General features: G+C 36.1%; 1 pseudogene; it reads left to right on the top strand.

Moving 5' to 3' along the window:
• Window positions 1–13782: 13782 nt before the first annotated feature.
• Window positions 13783–20662, top strand: LOC125476031 (annotated as a pseudogene).
• Window positions 20663–22145: the final 1483 nt, after the last annotated feature.

The following is a 22145-nucleotide window of genomic DNA, read 5'->3' on the forward strand; positions in this document are numbered from 1 at the left end:
TTTACTAATATTGGTTTCAAAAGTATTTTATTGGCTTTCAATCATTTAAACACACTTCATAAATGAGCTCTAAAAATATGTCTAATTTTTTTTAAATGTCTTTATTTCATTGATGTAGAACGCCACATGGTAGTTTAAATGTGTCATGCAATGTATGTTGTTGTCCCTGAAGAGAGATTTTTCAGTGTGCAACTAGTCGAAAACACTACTCAGTACACTAGGTGTCACATTACAAATGGTTGGAACTTGAAAAAATAAATTTTCAATCACTTGTATTATAACATTTGATGTATTTAACCATGTTCCAAACACATTGAAAAATGGAGGCAGATTCTCTGCCCTCCCACTTCCCGTGCCTCCTGTATCCTCCTATTTTATGTGGTCATGGTTAAGCCATAACAACATTTTATATTATTTTTTATAGAGATAATAAGATAAAAAAAATATAAAATGTTAACGTGATTTAATCGTGATCACACAAGCAAAAAGGCACAAGAAAGCGCGGAAAGTAGTAGAGCACAGAATCCGCCTTCCTGAAAAATTTCTCATCCCTGAGCTGCAACCAGTAGTCAGTCATCTGTTATCTCTGCCGACAAAGATCTCAATTCACAAAGACTAGCTGTCATTCAAGATTAGAAGCAATACTAGCTATTATTTTATTGTGATAAAATAATTGCGAAATCTTCTCAGGAATGTGCTATTGTACGGATTTTATATTATTCCTGTACGTCAATATTACGGTCATGTTAAATTCATTATTTTCATTTTATATTACAGAGCTCGCATCTAGTGAGTAGTGACCTTCTCATGGTCAAATTTATTATTTCCATTTTCCGTTTCACTTCGAGAAAAGAAATTCTTAGATCCGAACAACTAAACCATATAACATTCAATTGAAGACACATTAGTGGGTAATTTATAATTTTAAATTGTCGTACAATATTTCATTTTTAGTGTGTAAGTGTAGACAAAATATAGGAAATCTAACTAAACAGGGTTTTTTTGTATCTTAGGTTGGACAATCACGTGATATGGTTGTCCGGACCTCATCGGTGGAGAATCAAGTTCCTATCCCACTAGTTGGTTTATCTATTTATGATTGAGCTATAACTAACTGAAACATTTTCACTGTGATTGAGTGGGACCTAAACGGCTAGTGGATCAACGGTGAGCCGTTCAACTAGATCGTTAATAATATATTTTATTTCATGCCTATAAAAGAAATTGATAAATAAAATTCTCGTTCAAACGATATGATTTCTATACGATTTGTACTTCTAAAATTATGAATTCAGACTTCAAATGAATGAAAGTATACGTAATGTTACCATGACAACAACGTTATTTTTGTTTATCAATTTAAACAAAGAAATATCAATGAAACTTCTCATATTTTCAAGTATAAAAACTTAAAACGTCTTTCAACATTAAAAGCACATTCCTGCTCCAATTGTTTCCTGATTGCCGGGAAAAAAGTTAGCCGTTGCAGCTTTCTCTTTGTTAAATAGTGAACATCAAAAGCTCCTGCTTTAATTTGTCGTTTTTAATTACTAAAATGGATTAATTATGACCATAATAATCACATCCTCATGTGCTCTTTAATTATACTAATCCGTTGCGGTGACTGGTGAGTCCAGAGTGGAACAGGGTTGGTCATGATCGAAGTAATGATCCTCTGCCCATTCATATGTCCCCATGTGGCATGCTTAATGTGTAATTAGTAGCCTAATTAATCAACCAATTCGCAGGAAGCTTCTCTTTTGCCTATGTTCCTTCCTTCTTTGGTTTTTTCCTTTTGGTATTATGCTATAGCATTCGCAGGCATGAACGGAAAAAATTGGATTGAAATTATTGGAAACCCTAAACTTTTTTAAAGGATACGATAATAATTTCATTGATAGAAAAAAGGATTATAATTAAAATCTTGCAAAAGAAAGTCTTGTATGATATCATGAGAGTTCTCCTTCCAAACTACATCGCTATCAATGCCTAGAGCAAACCTAACGAGTCGATGAGCCACTCCATTGCAACGACAAGGAACAAAAGCGAAGCTCACCTCTTGGAACTTGCAAGTTTGAAGCCAAATATTTAACCTCCTCAGTTACACAACCAAAAGTGAAGGAATCAATCTCCTTTCTACTAACAACAGCCACTATGAGCGAAGCATCACTCTCCACAACAAACTTTATATGACTGAAAGACATCGCAAGTTTCAAACTTTCAAATCGCCAAAATATCAATATGAGCAGCGGATGAGATGCCCATAAAACGCCAAACTCCCCACGTACTTCTATTTTTTGATACAAAGATAGGTTTTTTATTAGCATCTCATATATTGTTGAATACACTCCGCATAAAAATGTATTATTAAATTACTTATTTACCTAATATGAAATAACTGTTTAACCCATAAGATTTTAAAGAACAGGAGGATCAGCCCATTGATTCCATCTAAGAGGAGTAGTGGTGCGAGATTTAAACAGAATGTGGGGCGTATACAGAGTGTGGGGTGTAAGTGTAATATTGAAAAGTATGTGAAATGTATTGAGATATATTTTCTTTTAAAAAGTAAATGTGAATATCAATACAATTTTTTTCCTAGGCATTTTACCTTGGTAAAAAAATTCATGATCTGGAAGGTTATAGTAGCAAAAGCCATAGAAATTTTAATTTTATACATTGGAAGAATCAGTTTTATAATTAATAGACTAGGATATGGGAAGGGAATAACTGAAAGAAAGAAAATTGATTAGTTATTCATCAAAGTATTAGGTATTTAACGTGCAATCAACAAAATATGAGGTGTATAAAAAGGATAATACTTGGATCCTGACTGGTCAGGATCCAATACATTGACTGTTGCACATGGCCCAACTAGATAACGACAGCTATCCATTTTAATTCTCTAAACTCATAGCCAAACACCTCTATTTTTCTAACCAAATGTCATCTTCTCTCTCGCCAAAAATCTCCAGCCACCGTCCCAGTCACTTGCACCGTTCACCGTCCGCTCCCACCGGCCAAACGTCCTTCATTGGAGTTCTTCTCAAACCCCGAATTAGACCATGATACCAAATCGATGACAAATCCTCTGTTGACGACATTCATGTCTTTTCCTCCTACCTCTCTCCTTCCTCGATCCCAACCTCAATCCACCATTTTTTTCTGGTGCAACCATGGCAGCAAGGAGAGAAAGGCGGCGCGAGCCGTGACCTGTGAGTGGGTAGGTGCAGACGTCCTTCCATGACGAAAGAGAGGATTGGATTATGAGTGGGCAAGGCTGGGTTCGACAGAAGATGTTTTGGCGGAGGGGAGGGCTCAGCGGAGGAGAGGTTTTTGCAAACGAGATCTACGGCAGACAACAACATAGGCTTATTAGGTAAGAGGGATGGAGGAGAGAGTGGCTGTTTGGTTATGGGTGAAATGTTAGAATTGGTTGTTTGGTTATAGATTTAGAGAGAGTTTTGGTTGACATGTATCTTTTATTTATTGGTGGTCAGTAAAACCATACACTGACTAGTTGGTGTCTAAGTATTGTCCGTATAAAAAACCCTAAAGATATTCTATTTTAAAGGGCGGAAATGCAGGTTAAGTTACATAACAAGCCAATTACAATAAATATTGAATTCTTCATTCATTTTATATCGAACGTAAGACATTCAACTTATATAAAAAAACGAAATACAACTAAATCGTAGTGATAGTAACATCATTAAAATAGGTTAAATAACTTATTATTTGTTGAGTACCAAAGCACCCTATCTTTTATTTTTGCTAGATTGCATCAATTTCCGAAGGGTCCAACGTACTCATAACTTGTGGGGATAAATTGTGTCCCCACTAAAGGGACAACAGGAAAAGGATCCTAGAGATCCTATGATAGTGACCATTCATCGTACATCGTGCAATCAAAAATCATTTCAAAATTTAAAATTTAAAAATAAATATAAATAGTACCTAACAAAAACTGACCACACGATATACGTTAAACAGTAACGATCACGGGATCCCTATGATCCCAAAGAAAAGATCTGGCGAGGATCCTTTTCCAGTTCAACGTACTAATAACTTGTGGGGGATCCATCCATATGGCCATGTGTAGATCCCTAGGACCCTAGATACATCCTTGCTAGTGCATGATCCTAAGTAAATTCGAAGCTTCTTAATCCGAGCACAAAATCATCACCTATGACAACCCGTTCCAAAATTTACGTTTTTATTTTATTTTAAAAGCATGAATTTACGAAATTGCCCTAGAGGCAAGGATTTTGACTTCCGTTGACCATCGACTTGAGAGATGTGGGACTTATTCTTTTAGCATATCCTCGTAGTACTCGTTGGTACGAACGTATAGGCAAAAGCCGTTTGCGAGTCCGGATTATAACGGTATAGTTACGGACGTTCGAAATTGGTTATTCAAAGTTAGTGTTAATTAAATTAAATCCCACTTTGTGGGGTGAAGCCCGATCAGAAATGGAGGAAAGAAAGAAAAGAAAGAAAAAAAAAAAAAAAAAAAAAAAGGAAGTGGCTTCCCGTCCACCCGCACCCACCACGAGTGCCCATTTTCCAAGGCCGATTCCGGCCAACTCCGGTGGAGTTTTTCGATGCCACCATCACCATCTTGAAGCTCTCATTCCCCTCTACAAAACCCACCCAAGAACCACCTTGATTAACCATGGTATGTGGCGGTTTGAGGCCACGAAAGTTGACGAAAATCAATGGTGCTCCGGCCACCCTTTTCGATTTTCCGGCAAATCGGCAAAGCGATGCCCGATGCCAACACTTGGGCTTTGTAGCCCATCATCCCAGGAGCAAAACCCAACCAACCTTGACCCCGTTGGACCACCGTAGACGACGAATCAACGTCGGGAAGTTTTAGGCACCCGCCGACTTTGTGGGCAAAATTGACCATCTTCCGTCCACTTTTGGACTTCGTGGCAGGGACCAATCATTCAGAATGCCTCGATGCGTGCGCTAGAGAATCATAGTGTGGACTCCAGGTGAGTGGATCTTTTCCTTTTTATTGTACATATTATTGAGAGTTCTATCGACACTTTTAAATTGATTAAGTATATTACCTTCATATAATTATTGTGAATGCTTGAAGTACCTATATGAACTACGAATGGCTTGATCCCTGTTTAGGGTACGTAGGCAGTCTAACGAGACGTTAGATGCAGCCATAATATATTTGAGACAAAAGCCTTATTTGGGAAATTGAGTAATGCGAAGGAAATTGGTAAAGACAAGTTTTTGTTTTGTGAATTAGTTAGTTAATTAGTGTTAATTGGGTTGTCATGGATAATTATCCCTGAAAATAAGTAGTTTGGGAGTAGGGCGTTATTAATTGTACATTTCACACCGTATTGTTTATAATTGAAAATGCTACAACATGGTTGAGTATTAGATTGCCTCATGGTATATCCATATGTATATTACTTGCATATAATTATTGGGAATGCTTTCAAGTGCAAAGGTGAACGCAGAACACCCAGGTAAGCTTCAGGTGAGTACATGTTGATGTTAGTGATAGTAGTGAGTACGATTGTGTTGAGATATAGTATAGCTCATAAACCTGCACCCCGGTGTTAGTGCTCCTGCTCGTGGCCAGGGCACAATCCTTCACGTGATGTTCACCTCCCGTACCTTATGCTCACCTTGGATCCAAGGTAGGTGCACAGTCCTGTCGTACGGACCACTTTAGGTGGTTCCGACTCGTAGGTGACCCGCGATTATTCGCACAGTCTTCACGTGATCGTAGCACTTGAGCGTATTTATTTACACCCAGCCCTGTCGTACAGACCACTTTAGGTGGTTCTGACTCATGTGCAGGTACACTTATTGAGCTATTGGCTAGCCATGATTGATGAGATATGGATAAGTCGTACAGGTCGCTATAGGTGACTCCGACTTATATGCTAACCATGATTGATGAGATATGGATAAGTCGTATAGGTCGCTATATGGATAAGTCGTACAGGTCGCTATAGGTGACTCCGACTTATATGCTAGCCATGATTGATGAGATATGGATAAGTCGTACAGGTCACTATAGGTGACTCCGACTTATATGCTAGCCATGATTGATGAGATATGGATAAGTTGTACATATCATTTTAGATGACTCTGACTGATATATCACTTTGTATTGATTAAGTTCATTTGGCCTACTTATTAATGTATGGTGGAGTTGATGGCAAACCGTGGTTTTGGTCATTTCTGAATATGGTTTGGATATATGTATATATGTTGTACTGTCCTATAGAAAACGATAAGGGAATTACAGTGAGGAGTTATTACTGTTAGAAAGGTAATAGTTTTGGGGAAGCTTGGTTTTACTGCTTACTCACACTTTCTGTTTTGTACCCCTTCAGGTTTTAACTGCTGAGTTCGTATCGACGAGGATATATATAGCTAATCTTAGTATTGGTGGCTACTTTTAAGGGTATGATTCTTACCCACACTACTGTACCTTACTTATGCTCTGTCATCGCGTGCGAAATGGGTTTGCTCCCACTCGTAGTGCACTCTGGTATTTAGACACTTTTAGATTCAAATTTATTCACTTTTTATACACTATCACATTTTATGGCTTCGTCACCTTCCAGGTGTCGGCCAGCATAGCTCAATTCAGGGTCCAAGTGGACTTTCTGGGTCGGGGTGTGTCATCACCGGTATTAATTTTGTTAATTACCATCAACGAACCCTAGTAAATATTTTTACCCCATTATTTATGACACATCGTAAATCAAATTCTTAATGAATATGGGTTCCAATTTAATCACATTACCAATGTAGCTACCTTGATTAAAAATGTGGCCTAAGAATATAATCTCTCTAACTAGAGCCGGCCTTGAGAATGGGGAGTCCTAGGTGAGCCTTCGAAGTGGGGCCCTAAAGTTCTCTAACTTCCGATTCTTTGTACATTAATACGTATAAAAAAGAATTCGCTAAATACATAAAAAAAAATTATTTCTACATGAAATATAATTAAAAATTAATATCAAAATAAGGTAGATGTACAAACATTACTTAAATATTACACATCTCACGTTTTTAGACGCAAATGTACTAAATGTTTGCAGTCAAGAGTCTGAGATTGAGAGTGAAGAACAATAAAACTTGATGATCAAGAGAGTAATGAACAATAAAACTTGATTGACGAGTATAATAGATTGAACAATGCCAATTGTTTCTCTTGTGTTTCTTTTTTTTTTTTTATATCAACATCACACTAACAAATCTGATATTAAAATAATCCATAAAATAATGCATTATTGAAAAGCAAAATATAAATTCAAAGTTTTGATTACCTAAATTACAATCTTAAAAATCATGTGATAGTTGATTTAAACATTCAATGTAAATGGACAGATGGGAAGTTGAAAGAAAAAAAGATTGCAAATGGACTTGAGTTTTATAACTTTATATGCATTTGGACGGATGGATTGGGAGTAAATTTTAAAAACAAGAAAAAACTAGTGACTAAAAATGCATCTCCATGTGTTTGTACCATACTTGACCAATCCCGAAACTACTAAGCACCGGTCAACAACATACCGTCAAGGACCCACAAGACTTTTCCTCCAACCAGGAGGCCAATCACAACACGACACATGTCAATATCAGAGGCCAATCACAGCGCAACACGTGTCGATATCAGAGGCTAATCATAACACGACGCGTGTCAATGTCAGAACAAAGCTAGAAACTCTCTTCTATAAAAGGGGATCATTCTCCCACAATAATCCCTAATGTCATTTGTACTAAACTATTCACTAGAACTCACTAAAAGAGAGCTTGAACCTATGTATTTGTGTAAACCCTTCATAACTAATGAGAACTCCTCTACTCCATGGATGTAGCCAATCTAGGTGAACCATGTACATCTTGTGTTGTTTGCTTCCCTGTCTCTATTCTTTTACATACTTATCCACACTAATGATCAGAGCAACCTAGCGAAGGTCACAAACTTGTCACTTTCTGTTGTACCAAAGTCCTCGCCGATTTTGTGCATCAACACCATGTTTCGAATTAAACACCCCAAAGAAAATTATAATATTTCTTGCTTTTTCTTTATTTATATGTTATTTACAAGATATATAATTTTTCTGGAGGCCTTTCAAAGTAGGGGCCCAGGCAGGCGCCTTTATGGACTACCTTTAGGGTCGACCCTGTCTCTAACCTACAAATTTATTATATTATATATATTTATTGTTAGATTGATAGCAAGAAAAAAATTTCCAATTAAGACACGTCGTGATGTATGATATATATCGAGGCTACATTTAACATCATTGTTCTAAAAATCCCGCGACTCTAGGCAGCTGGCCACTACCCCAATTAATGCCTAGGCGTTTGAAAATTAAGAAATGACGTCTAGACCTGTTGAGGCGCCCGTCTAGGCACTCACCTAGCCCCCCCATACCATCTATGCACCTGCCTAGATTGCGACTCACTTAGACAGAAAATAGATAACTTTCATTTTGCATTTTATTTTGTTCAATAAATTGTAAGAGACTTGTTGAATACTTAAATGAACACATATTATATGCTAGTTCCCAATGTTTTCATTATGTTCCAATACTTCATAATACATATGTCATTTTATTTTGTAGTTTATGATGAAATTATATCCATTTTAAGTATAAACATTTATTTACATGAAATATAATAGATTTACTTAAATCCGCCTATTCTGCCTAAGCGCCCGCCTAAGCCCTGCTTGGCCGCCTAGGCGCTTGGCTTCAGCCCCCTACCCAACTAACGCCTAGCATCTTTTAGAACCTTGTTTAACGTGTATCTCGACCATACTTAAGCACCACATTGAACACCAAATCATGAAGAAAAAAATAGAGGCTCAAATGGTACAGCCCTCCATCACCCCCTAAATGAAATGAGCAATCTCGTAGTTCTTGGTTTGTGAAAATACGTTGTTAGGAGGTCCACTTATTGGATAGGGTTTTATGGTCCGCGACCCCTGGATACTAAAGGTGTCTTTAGGGTGATCTCGTAGTTCCTACGAGGTGGAGAAGATGGGGTCGGTTCATGAATTTTTTTTTCCTTTTGTTGTATTTCGATTAAAAGCATTGAAGGGAGATTGATCATTTTTAATGAATAGATCTAATCGCAATTTCGAATATGGAATTCAAATGGATCAAATAAGAAATGATACTCTAAATCATAGAACTATAATGAAATATACGATTAACCAACATTTATCAAATTTGAAAAAGAGTCCGAAGAAATGGTTCGCTCCTCTTATTTTATCTAAATGGGCGTCGAGCATGAGTGTCGGGCCCATCTTGGCGATTACTTAGTGAGTAACGCATATATATGAGTAAACATTCATGTTATTGGTTTTTATATAACCACGGCCAGTCCAGATACTTTTGAGGTCTAGGACGACGCCAAAAAATGTGCCCTCACTTCATTTAAAAAATTCTTTGTTTTTACACGTAAGACATCGATAAAATTATATTTAGAAAAGCACTTCAAACTCAGTAATTTAGAAACACAGAAAAAATTAATTTATTTTGTATCGAGAGAAGGAAACCAAAAAACTTCAAGCTTACAAGTAGATAGATTATGAGTTTTGTCTTCCATCTGAACTTTTAAAGTGTTTTTGTATAAATCGTGAGGTATTTTTTTCTTATTTACTAACCTCGTCAATATAAGACTAAAAAAATAATGATATTTTTGAGTCCTTAAGGATATGTATTAGTAATGAATGGGCACCAAATTAAACCTTTTGATGAGACATCATATGATTTGCAAATTTGGTCTCAAAATTTAGTCTACGCATTACCTTTGTTGAAGATTAGACTTGAATTGGAACGAATGTTTAAAAATAGCAACCCACATAGTTACTAGCTAGTAATTAAAAATAATTTAACAACCAAACAAAAATTCGTAAAAATTGAAAAAATAAATAAATATGTACATAGCATGTCAAACTTAGGACCTCTCGTTAAATTTTAAATACAAAAACCATTGCTTCTAATTAAACTTCTAATCATTTAGCCAAATTTTATAAATTTATATTGTTATGAAAAGAAATTTGTAAAAATTAGAATTAATTAAGCACACATGGTGTTTTGAACCCAAGCCCTCCTCGTTAATTTCAAATAACAAAATCACCAGTTCTAGTTAAATTTCTTTGTCATTAAACCAAAATTTATAATTGTATACTCTTATGAAAACGTATATAAATATGCCACACTAATAATTTTGGCGCCCCTAATTTTTTGGGCCTCGGACAGTCGCCTTGCTCGCATTGGGCTTGGGACAGCTATGTATAAAACTATGTGTATCTTTTTAATCATGTGGTCACTAATTCTATAATATAGATGGATAAATTAGGTTCTCATCCCTTCTTTTACTATTCCATTGATTAAAACCTTATTCATTTTCAATTTTTGATCAAGTTCCTTGAGTATTTATAACATCATTAATTATTTCAATAATAAAATATTTTTTTTATTTTTAAATATTTTAGTGTTAAAAATGTTACAATTAGTATATTTATATTTATGGCTAAATTTTTTATTATATATTTTTATTTTTAGTTTGTACCCATTTTTAATTTGCAAACCTTTTTTAATTTGTATCAATTTCCTTTTCAGTTTTAATTTGTATCCATATGTTAATTTATTTTTGTGCCCATATTTTTTAAAGTTTTATTTGTATTTGTGCCCATGTGTTTACCGTCACGTGACATTGTATAATTAATCAATGATAGAAAAATTACATATGGTATATTTATGTTTTATGGCTAAACTTTGTATCATATATTTATATTTTTAGTTTGTACCCACTTTTAATTTGCAACCTTCTTTAAATTTGTAGTATTTTCTTTTTCGTTTTAATTTGTACCCATGTATTAATTTCCTTTTGCGCCCATATTTTTCAAAATTTCATTTGTACTCATAATTTTTTAATCTTTTATTTGTACCCTAATTTATTTATAATGTACCCATTCTTCTTTATTAAGATACCACTTTGTTATATGTGAAATGTACCATTTTTTTTTTTGTAAAATGTACCAATTTTGTTTAACACTATGGATACATTCTTTTGCCATTTATTATTTCTTATTGTTACATAGTTTTTATCCATTTATTCAATCAAAATGTTTGAATTTTTTTATTGTAGCCGTTTCTAATAGTATTATAATGAGGGATTTTAAATTTATAGGATTATAAATCTTATAAAATATCAAATAATTAATGTCAAAACTATAAAAATATAAACATTAATATTAATATAATGAGGTATACAAAGTCAAGAGACTTTGATCAAACTTTGAATACCATTAAGGTTTTAGTCAAAGAATGTTAGGAACTAGAGATCGCATCCAAAGTATTTCATCATAGATAAATCATATAATTCTTTTGCCATTTATTATTTCTTATTGTTACATAGTTTTTATCCATTTATTCAATCAAAATGTTTGAATTTTTTTATTGTAGCCGTTTCTAATTGTATACCGCTCGTAACACATTTTATTGCAAAAATGACCAAGGAGGTTAGGTATGCATGCATGGACACTTGCCTAAGTATTGAGAAGAGCACGTAGGCACGTTTTTGGGCATGTATGAAGTTTCTGACCTGACATATGCCACATGCCAGACTAGGACATAAGCTCAAGCATGGAGAAGATGAGGAGCACACCTAGCCAGGTAAGTGTCAAAGCATATCTGTTAACCTGGATGTCCTATTCACAGTTAACTTCTTTCTCTACGTTTAGCAACTTTTCGGTGTACTTGAAACCCTATCACGAAACATTATTATTTTTAAATTGTAACATGTAGAGTATTATTTTTCTTTTAATTAATGAATCCTAAAAATAAGGCTCGTCGGCCATATCGTTCATTTTTTTTTTTATTAATACAACATGTCACTTGTGTTTTCAATACCTATTAAACATTTTCTCCTCCATGACTTCATTAAAATAACAAATGAAGGAGCTTTCTTGGTCAAGTGAACAGGATTACAGGGAAGACAAGTACAGAGTTAGTGGTGAAGAGTACCTACCAATACACCATCTCTTATCCAACAAACCCACCAAAAGAAGATAGATAAAAGAAGAAGTAGTGCACCCACTGTGGACGCAATTTCAGGTACTTTCTCACTCGCATCGTTACCAGAATTCCAAATATTCCACAATATTATTCCGGGTGTTTTAATTAGTGGTACAAATACAATGAAATTAAGTTTTAAAAAGTAGTTCGAGGTTTGAAACACGATCAAATTAAAGCAGTCCAATATTCCCCTTATAAAAAGTAATTTTTGCACTTCTCTTTTTCACTTTTTGCACCTCCTTTTTTAAATTATGTTCGTTAATTTGTTTTTTCCGATCATTCAATCTAACGACTAGAAAAAAAAATAGAAAAAGAAATGCATATCACTTCCTTTTTGCATATATTCAAGTGTGAATAAACACCACCACTAATTACTTAAAGCATACACATCAATCTCTATGGATACGTCTCACTCAAAAGAAGGAAAAAAACAAGGCATTTTAATTTTTAGGTAGAGGAAAGCGAAAGCACATTTGTCTTTAGGAAAATCACATCAAAATGTATTTAGAAAAAGCGTATATGATGTTATTACTCACAATTTTTCCGATACGTATTAGTGATAGTCCGATAAATTAAAGGATCTATATTTTTCGGTTAAATACAAAAAATATCTAAAGTCTCAACCTTCTAAGACATTTCAAATAACTACTTAACGTTTTGAAAATTAAACATCTAATAGATCACGAGGGACATTACCAACATTAAGTGATTCCGTTGCTAGCATTAAATGATGAATGAACAAACACTAAAGTTGGTTTTCACTAATCGACGTCTTTGGAGTTCTAATCCCTCAAATTGACCCATTTTAGCCAATTTAAACCATGAATTTGCATAGCGAAATGGTGTCGATTTAGAAATTCAAATCTCCATAGATGACTGGAGAGTTAAAACAAATTTAATATTTGTTCATATCATCACTGAACGCTAGTGAACTTAATGAATGTTCATTTTTCAAATCTTGAGGTTATTATTTGGAATGTTTTAAAAGGTTATGACCAATTTGAAATCAACCATAAAGAGGTTAGATAGTATAATTTTAGGGCAAAAGACTGTTTACTACCCTCATGTTTAGTGGTTTTCAACATTTAGTACATCAAGTTTTTTTCGTCCCAGAGTCATACCTAAAGTGTAAATTTTGGGATGGTCTCATACATCCGTTAGTCAAACTGTTAAGTCTACCGTTAACTGTGACGTGGGCCCCATGTGGACAATAACTGGGCACCACATGTCATCCACGTGGAAATTAAAAATAAATTATTTTATAAAATATATATATATATATAAAACAAAAAAAAAAAAAAAAAAAAAAAAAAAAAAAAACCTTCTTCCCCAAATCCCACACGTGCCCACCCTCCCGTCACCCACCTCTTCGTCTTCCCCAATTCAAATTTCAAGCTCTCTTTCCCCCTCAGATTACAAAACCCTAATCCCATGTGAATTTGATTTTAAAGGGAGACTAATTAACCCTTAATCTCAATCCTTAATCCGCTATGAATTTACACTGACAACCCAGAAAATCCCACCCCTCATTTCTCATTTTTCCAGTCTCTACAAATCTCCCAATTTGTAGAGAGAGAAATAGAAAGGAGAGAGAAAGAGAGCTTGATGGCGAACGCTGGAGTGGGAGTGTACATAGGCTACTCGCTGGCCAGTTCGACCAGGCCAGGTCGAAAATTGCTGGTCAAGTTGCAGTTCCACGATGGCGGTTAGGTCAGTGGGAGCAACAACTTGGTGGCCAATGATATATTCTGTAGGCAGATCACGAAGCTATGTGACGTTGTTGTTTTGGCCATGGGTTATCGTTTCGGGAATGAGCTTGGATCTGGGGGAAGAAGGAATGGAGGGTGCGGGTTGGGGGAGATTGGTTTTGGTGGTGAAGGAAGGTTGGGGGAAAAGGTGCGGGTTGCAGAGGGCAGAATAACGGTTTGGGGAGACTGGTTTTGGTGGTTGGAGTGAGCTTGGGGGAGGTTTTGGGGGAGAGGTGGGTTGCAGAGGGAAGAAGGAAGGGAGGGGGTTGGGGGGAGGTAGAAGACGGGTGGGTGATGGGAGGGTGGGCACAGGTGGGATTTGGAGAAAATGAAGGGTTTTTTTTTTGTTAATATAAATTTTTTATTTTATTTTATAAAATAAATTATTTTTAATTTCCACGTGGATGACATGTGGTGCCTAGTCATTATCCACATGGGCGCCACGTCACAGTTAACAGGAGACTTAACAGTTTGACTAATAGATGTATGATTCTAGGACGAAAAAAACTTGATGTACTAAATGTTGAAAACCACAAAACTTCAGGCTAGTAAACAGAGTTTAACCCATAATTTTATACAATAATCCAATAAATCTTGACAATAGTTAAATCTTCCATAACTTGTATCGATACTACTATATAGTATGGACTAATATAGCAAACCTTGTTATTTGATTGATTTTAAAATAATATCTATAGAGATCCTCCATATAGATTTTTCTTCTTAAAAAAATGTAAAATAAAATAAATCACATCACACATGTGACACGTGCAACATTTTACGATCATTAAGGAGACCAAGATCATGACAGGTGCCACCGTACAACACCAGCGACGGCAAAGCACTGCTAAGGCTGCCGATTGACGGTCGGCATGAACGAAGATGGGCCCACCGTGTGGTTGTTGGTGCAGGGTCCGTTCGGAGATGCATTGGTGCACGGGCTTTTGCATTATTGCCTGAGGTTCTAGATCAACTTCGCCCCTTTTTCACACCGTCACGCGCCAAAATTACTTAATGGGTGGTGTGCTTGGATTGGCTGGGGACCCTGCATGATCCTCATTTCGTTAAGGTCAGTGGAAACGTTTCCCGTGATCATTCGTTCTCGTATGGGAAACTTCTCTCCATGCTTCTTTCCCGCACTCGCCATCTGTGGCTTGTAGCCTGAGGTGTCCTTGTATGACTGGGTGAGAACCTGAGAGGACAAATATTATTAGCTAGTGAGGATTCTCTTTGTGAGGATCTAGGAAATCCTTTAATCATGTTCACTCATCGTAAATTGTTCGATCAATTGTCGTTAAGCACTATTTGTGTTTTAAATAAAAAATTTAAAATGATTTATGAACTCACAAAAAAACTCCGGAGAGGATCCTCATTCATTATTGGCTATTTCAGCAGGCTATGTTGCGCGTACCTAAGGCGTGTCTTAGCGAGTAATAAAGATCTAATGAAACAATGTATATTTTACCCAAGATGATCCTGGGGATCCGTGAATCGTGTTTGTTTATCGTACATTATGCAGTCAGTTTTTGTCAAGTACTATTTATTTTTATTTTTAAATAACAATATTTAAAATGATTTCGAACTGCACGATATACGATGAATGGACACGATTCACGGATCTCTCGGATCCTTACAAAGAGGATTCTAACTCGTATTTTACCGTTAAACAACAAATGCATCAAAGCAATAAGGGATCTATTTTGGATGTATTGCCTTGCTGCCACGTGGTTGGCTTGGCCCTTTCTCATTTTGGCAAACCTCAAACCTACGACTATACTAAGGGGGATGTTAGAGCAACTCCACCGTTGGAGTTTGCTTGGGGGACAGGCCAGGAAAAAGGGCCCGAGAGCCCGGCTTCAATGCTCCAGCGTGGGGAGCTCAATGGTCAGGCCATGCCCGAGCTCCGAGCCCGTGAGGAATTGTCAGCCCAAGTGGATGTGATGAAAGGGTTGACGTCAGCCCAATTTTATATTTTTTTCTGTCAGGCGCGTGCATCTCACCCACGCATGAGAGCGCGTCACCAGACACAGTTTTAGCGCCTGGGGCCCGCGGCGCAGTCTGCCGAAGTTACCGTTGGGAAGCCACATGGCTTCCCACGGTCCGTTCGATCTCAACGGTTCTTTAAATTGGATTGTCCGATTTCCAACGATAATAAAAATAGAAAAAACTTATTTAATATCAACTGTTAAATCTGAGATCAACTGTTGATATTGTTCTGCTTTATAAATAAATAAATAAAAGAAAAAATAGTTTTAAAATTAAGAAAAGTTACCGTTGTGACACGTGGCATAATCTGGAGTGTTGGAATTCAATTTTTTTTAAATACAACGGCAAAGATTAATTAATTAGTTCAATAAAAATTTTAAAAAATTGTAAAAAATCCGAAAAAAAAAATCTGAAATTTTTTTAAAAAATTGTTTTTACTTTTCTATAAATACCTTCTTATTATCATCTACCTTACACCACAATTTCATATTTTCTCAACTACTTTCAATCAAATTCCTATCTTTCTCTCAAAGTTTCAATCCAATTTTTTTTTTCAACAAAATGACTACTGATGCAGGTACGAATTGGATGCTTCTTGAAGATATTGCGTTTGTACTAGCTGGGTTGAAATTTCTCATAGTTCACTTACGGGTAATGAGATGCAGTTGCGAGAAATGTGGAGTCTTATTCATACCCATTATCTTGAAAAAATGGGTGGGAAAAGAACCAAAGAATCGATGTCCAGTTGTTGGAAATTACTTAGCCAATCGTTTAGTACATGGAGAGACACCTTGGCACAAGCCAGTAATAATATTCGAAGTGGGGAAAATTATGCGGATCAGGTAACAATATATTATTGATTTGTTTGTATTATTTATTTGTTACCTATTTTCATTATAATTTTTTCTTACCCCGCATTGTGTAGCAACTTCAAGTACAAGCTTGGTATGATGCCAAAACCAAAACCAAAAATAAATCATTCAACCGGTGGGAATGTTGGAATATTGCGCAACGAGTATGATTAAAAATCTTATCGGAAATCCATCACCAATAATTGTCTTTGCGGATTTTATGACAAGTGGCGCAAAGAGAACGATTAAAAATCTTATCCGAAATTACAATTAAAATTATTTTGTATTATTTTATAAATAAATAAAATATTAATATTTTATTGCCTATTGCCAAGGCTATTGAAGTGCAATAGTGGAGATGCAAAAGGCGATTATTGTTCATTAAGGGCAGTTACTGTTTACTGGGTGGATAGCATGCCTGGGGGTTTCACACGCTGGAACTGCTCTTAGGCAGACCACATTTTATAATTTGAAATCTTTCTCATAGAGGTAAGGTTCATAATATAAGTAGGTCACATCTCTATTAGAATGCAAGTGAGTTATTTATGGTTGATCTTACTTTGTGAGTTCTGCAAACACGAATGATAGAAATCAGTCCAGACACACGTGCTACAAGTTATACTATTTCCCAAATCACATAAACAAGATCCATCTAGTTAGTAAGGTAATCAAGAAAACGTTGTTGCTCCAAAACCTCAAACACACTAAATCTTGTAATTCACATCTATGACTTATCGCATTATACTTCTAGTACGACACAAATACATCACAAAACACACCATAAAGTTAACCTCTTGTGTTGCCACTCGTTAAAAGCAAAAAAGGAAAAGAAACCCAAAAGGTATAACTAGGAAAAGCCATTCAAAACACACAATCTAACAACAAAAAGGAAAAAGGGTAATTAAGTCGTTAAAACAATGATTAGTAAGTAGCAATTAAGCACATGAGCTCCAATCACGCTCAAAAGCAAATTAAGATTGTGGCACCAAACCCAAATACCAATTGCATAATTTGCATGCACGAGTTGTGAAATGTGGAATCTGATTCATTAGGGTTTCGGATTCCTTCACCCACAAGTCTTACTTTGGACAATCCACTTTTTGAAGCCATCCTTAGATGTTGGCCTTCATTATTCTTAAGGTTGTATGCACGCATAAATTTTGCAGTGTACTCGAAACACGGAGTAGTACATCACATGTTATTATAAAAGTGAAGGAAAATTTTACTTTTCCAGTATCATTCCACTTGTACAATGACATATGATGTACCATCTCATATTCCGTGCACACTAAAAAATCTATCTTATGCATGGCTTAATGGCATTGTAACATCAACAACCACTCCTTCTTGAGTCTAGAAGCTAATCATTTATTGTGTTCCACAATTGCTTCAACAAGACTACACTTTGTAAAGTAGATATTGGATACCTCACTTTTCTTATTTCCTTGTCCTGCGGGACATCATCAAACGACTTAATAAAAAAACCGTTCCTTAAAGTCATTTGAGTGATTTTTAGCCATTGATACATGTGGGGTTAATTTTCATTGGCGTCAACAGTTAAAATCTTTTGAGCTTAAACTTGTAAACTAGATCAACATACGTCCATTTCCTCATATTGTTCATTTTTATGCATTTGAGAACCATTATCAGTCAGCACTTCAACACAATCACCATGCTTTCATTTCTCCTTCGTCGTGTTTTTTCTTTCACTATAAAGAAATGTGTTCTAACAACAATTTTAAAACATTTTGTTGGAAAATATAAAGGAAAGTATTTTAAGAGATTTGATTTGATTTGGTCTAAATTTCCTTGTCTTGTGGACAAATGTTTGATTGATTTATTTTCTAATATTGCTCTATTGTATTTTTATAAATAACTCCCTATAAAAAAAAAATTATTGAAGTTGTAATTGAAAATTGTGAGACTGTATAGAATTCTAAATTTAATAAAATAAAAAAAAAACCCTTTTAATTTCAATAATACTTCACTGCTTTCTGTCGGTGCCCTGCAGGTTAAGGTTGCATATTGTCATATTGAATTCAAGTGAGTCTAAATGATCATGTCTCTTGTGACCAATGCAACATAACTATGTACGGGTGCACATATTTTTTTTTCGGTATCAAAACAACAAGGAGTGATTCCGCACGTTGCTTTCATGTTATTTCTGACTATTGAATTAAACAAATTAAATGATAATCGAGAGGCATGAAAAAAAATTAAAAAATTGCAAAAGGAAAAAAAATGAATGTGAGGAAATCATTCCTCAAACACAATATTGACCACAACAAATCAGGAATTTCAATAAACCAAACTAAATCGATCATGTAGCCAAATCATTACCAACACGGTTGGTTCAGTTTACAGTTTAGGTCATAAGTCGAAAGAAACCAATAATGTAAAGCTACGTAGACAAACAAAAATAGCACATGGGTTTCATCTATATTAGAACAGATAAGAGGTGAGCAATGTGAGTAGTTTGTCGTCTGTTTAAATTTAAGAAGTCCACAATAGTTGTGATAGAAAGTATTTTGGGCCCGAAAATGGCCCAACACTTTTCCAATCCAAAACCAAACTCAGATAGCCCAATTTTTGTTCTAGTTTGGGTCACATGGGGCAGCTGCTGGCCCAATAACAAATCAGCTGTCTACCTCTCGGTTTTTAAGTTTTCAGTGCGGAAGCCGAAACTCCCACCACAGCTTCGAGTCCTAAAATCTCTTTCTGGACTCAGCCCAAGCTACGTTGACTATGGCAGCTGCAATTGAGGTCCAGGTATCGCTGCTACCCGAAAACTGATGGCGGCGCCGATAGGGCTTGGAAACGGAGGAGAAAAAGGATAGTTATTTGCAGTTACACAAGAGCAAAGGGCAGCACCTTTTAACCGATCAACGGATTCTCGACAACATTGTTCGAAAATCGGCAACCAGCACCGGAAATCTCACGCTCAAGCTTCTAGAAGCCGCCCAGAGCGTCGTCGCCGTCGAACTCGATGAGCGGATGGTGGAGGTTCTCCAAAAACGTGTTGTGGAGAGTGGTGTTCAAGATCGTTTAACTGTAAGTTTAATGCCGCACCCATGTTCGATGAAATGCCAGAACGAAGTTTTGAGCGTTTAGAATGAATGACATTGGTTTAAGGCGTTTGATGATTGGTCTCTTTGTAAGTTATCAATAAAGATGCATTGAAGGCGGAGTTTCCTCCGTTTGATCTTGTTGTGGCAAACATTTCACACGGAATAGCTTCGGCTCTGGTAGCTAAATTGGTTTACGGGGCGAGGCCGTTTCGTAGCGCGACACTGTTGCTGCAAAAGGAGTTTGCGAGGAGATTGTTGGCTAAAGCCAGGCGACTCAGAGTTCAACTGCTTGGCTGTGAATGTGAACCTGGTGGCCGATGTCGAGTTTGTCATGGTTGTGAGCAAGAGGGAGTTTGTTCCGTGCCCAAAAGTTGATTCTTCTGTTGTTATAATCCGCCCGAAAGCTGAAGTTCCGAATGTTATTCTGGACGAGTGGTGGGCTTTCATAAAAGCTTGTTTCTGTAAGAAGAACAGAACGCTTGGGGCAACATTCAAACAAAAGAAGGTGATGGAGCTACTGGGGATGTCCAATTTGGCAGGCTCAAATGGTGAAAGCAAAGATTATATTAGTAGCAGCGACAACGACGAAGATGAAGGAAAGAGTGATGAAGAGGAGTTTTCTCCGTCTTCTTGCTCGGAAATAGGGGCGAGTTCTTTCAAGGAGAAGTTAATTGGGGTTCTGAAATCGGGTAATTTTGAAGACAAGCGGCCTTCAAAGCTGTCGAATGAGGAGTTATTGCATTTACTGGCAATGTTTAATCAAGAGGGAATTTGCTTTCATGATCACTCTTAAGAGTGGGAATGCAGAGAATGAAACATTTACTGTTGCTTACACTTGATAGCTATTAGCTTAAACTATTTGGAGGGAAATTCAAACCTTGAGTGTAGAGAAAAGCACACAATTCTAGTAAATTTGGCTACATCCATACTTGCGATTGCTATTAACCTATTAGCTACATGGTCTCACAATCTCACTCATTAGTTGGGATGTCACGTTTTGGGGATTCTTGAATCCAATCAAAGAGCACATCTCAGCTATTAGTATCTGTCTTGTCATGTGACGAGAGAGCTACCGATGGGGACATATCTCGATTACATGTTAGAATTTCTTGACATTTTGAGGCTCTCACACCGAATTGTAGGAAAATTAACGTTAATATGACAATATTCTTATGACGCTTTCACATATAATTGTTTATAGTTTTTCTTTTAGCTAAATTGGTTGAAATGATAAATACCCAAATCTCAATTGATGAAGTAATGACTTTTTTATGTTTTGATTGATTTGTAGTCAGTAATTGATTTTGACAGGTTTAGTGCCATTATAATTTGTAAAGTTGATGATTTCAGTCAAAGTTCCTTGCGTCTATTCCTTTTCGTCAGTTTCACCGTAGCTATACCACAAGCCTTGGGAAAATAGATCAATTTATTAAGGCTTTTAGCCAAAATGATCATTGAGATTTGCATAACACATCACTTTGGTCTCTGAGATTGAAAATCAATAGAAATGGTTCCTGAGATTGTCCACCATCCATTATTTTGGTCATTCCGTTAAAAACTCATTTAAGTGTCTCGGAGCTCTTGGCTGGAAGTTTGGGCAATTTTCAAAACTTCGTGACTCAATTGTATCTTAACCAAATTCGATTCATAATATATCAAAATGAAGATAGGAAAGTGTAGAACAAGATTATACCATTTGGAAGCCCAATGGTTGTCGGAGATGGCCAGAAAATAGCCTAAAAGGTGATTGGTCCGCTGGAAAACTAGCTAGAAACTGGGTAGATTTTAAACATTCGTAACTTCTTCAATACTGAACAAAATCAAGTGATTCAAAAATGAAAATCATACTCTCGACGAGATGAAGAGAATGGTACCTTTCTTGATGGCTAAATCACGGTGGTTTGGCCGGAAAATGGCTCGAAAGTGACTGTCTTAGTCTTAAGCTACCCATTCTCTTCGTCTCGTTGAGAAGTATAATTTTCGTTTTTGAATCACTCAATTTCATTGAGTATTGAAAAAGATATGAACGTTTAAAGTTTACCTAGTTTCTGGCGAGTTTTCTAGTTTTCCCGCGGACCAGTCACCTTTCAGGCTATTTTCCAGCCATCTCGACAATCATCGGGCTTCCAAATAGGTATAATCTTGTTCTACACTTTCTTATCTTCATTTTGATATATTACGGATCGAATTTGGTTAAGAAACAATTGAGTTACGAAGCTTTGAAAATTGCCCAAACTTCCGGCCAAGAGCTTGGCGACACTTAACAGAATTTTTAACGAGAATACCAAAATAATAGATGATGGACAATCTCAAGGACCATTTCTATTGATTTTCAATCTCAGGGATCATAGTGATGTGTTATGCAAATCTCAGAGACCATTTTGGCTAAAAAGCCATTTATTAATTCTC

Source organism: the organism of the source record quoted next, unplaced genomic scaffold (genome assembly GCF_019419815.1).
Source record: "Pyrus x bretschneideri cultivar Hongxiangsu unplaced genomic scaffold, Pyrus_bretschneideri_v1 Contig1, whole genome shotgun sequence".
Lineage (NCBI taxonomy): Eukaryota > Viridiplantae > Streptophyta > Magnoliopsida > Rosales > Rosaceae > Pyrus > Pyrus x bretschneideri.